Source organism: Solanum tuberosum, unplaced genomic scaffold, assembly GCF_000226075.1.
Source record: "Solanum tuberosum cultivar DM 1-3 516 R44 unplaced genomic scaffold, SolTub_3.0 scf00452, whole genome shotgun sequence".
Classification (NCBI taxonomy): domain Eukaryota; kingdom Viridiplantae; phylum Streptophyta; class Magnoliopsida; order Solanales; family Solanaceae; genus Solanum; species Solanum tuberosum.
Genome location: NW_006239375.1, coordinates 275047 through 276523, shown reverse-complemented (window position 1 = coordinate 276523; position 1477 = coordinate 275047).

Sequence of the window (1477 nt, the reverse complement as noted above, 5' to 3'; positions counted from 1 at the left end):
TCCTCAAGTGTTTGGATAGTCCTTTCGGCTTGTCCATCAGTTTGCGGGTGAAAGGCCGTAGTAAGCTTAACTCTCGTACCTAGACCCCTTTGAAAGGACTTCCAAAAGTGTGAAGTAAATTGAGTACCACGGTCCGATATGATGGATAGAGGAATCCCATGCAACCTTACCAAGTCATGAATATATAACCTTGCATAATCTTCCGCCCCATATGTTGTCTTTACCGGTAGAAAATGAGCCGATTTTGTCATCCTATCAACCACCACCCAAATAGAATCAAAACCTTTTCTAGTCTTGGGTAAACCAACTACAAAATCCATATTAATTTCTTCCCACTTCCAAGTAGGAATCTCTATGTCTTGGGTTAGACCACCCGGCCTTTGATGTTCGGCCTTGACTTGTTGACAACTATGACAACCGGAGACGAATTTGGCAATGTCCTTCTTCATGCCTCCCCACCAATACACATCCCTCAAATCTCTATACATTTTGGTGGAACCGGGGTGAATGGAGTAGGAAGAATTATGAGCCTCCTCAAGAATTTTCTCCCTCAAACCATCAACACAAGGCACACACAACCTACCTTGGTACCTAAGGGCACCATCTCCCCCTTGGGAGAAAACTTCCACCTTGCCCTCTTTCACCAAGGCCTTCAATTCTAACAAGGAAGAGTCAAGATCTTGTTTTGCTATCACCTCATCAACCAAGGAAGACCTAGCACCATCAACAACGACCACACCACCATTACCAACCTCTTCCAACCTAACCCCCAACCTAGCCAACCGATGCACCTCCCTAGCCATTTCCCTATCACCAATATCAACATGAGCTAGACTACCCATAGACACCCTACTCAAAGCATCCGCCACCACATTAGCTTTACCGGGATGATAATGCACACTCATATCATAATCTTTAAGAAATTCTAGCCACCTTCTTTGTCTCAAGTTGAGATCTTTTTGGGTGAAGACATATTGGAGGCTCTTATGATCGGTGAACACATCAACATGTACCCCATACAAGTAATGACGCCAAATCTTTAAAGCAAACACCACTGCGGCTAATTCAAGATCATGTGTAGGATAGTTCTTTTCATGCACTTTGAGTTGTCTAGACGCATAGGCTATCACCTTACCATTTTGCATTAGGACACAACCCAAGCCAACTCTAGAAGCATCACAATACACAACAAATCCCTCAAGCCCATCCGGTAGTGACAATATAGGAGCGGACACAAGTTTATCTTTCAAGGTTTGAAAACTCCTTTCACACTCGTCGGTCCACTCAAACTTAGCCTTCTTTTGTGTCAACTTAGTCATGGGAGAAGCAATAGAAGAAAACCCATTCACAAATCTCCGGTAGTAACCCGCTAAGCCCAAGAAGCTCCTAATATCCGACGGGGTCAATGGCCTAGGCCAATTTCTAATCACATCGGTCTTCTTAGGGTCTACCTTAATACCACCCCCCGACACCACAT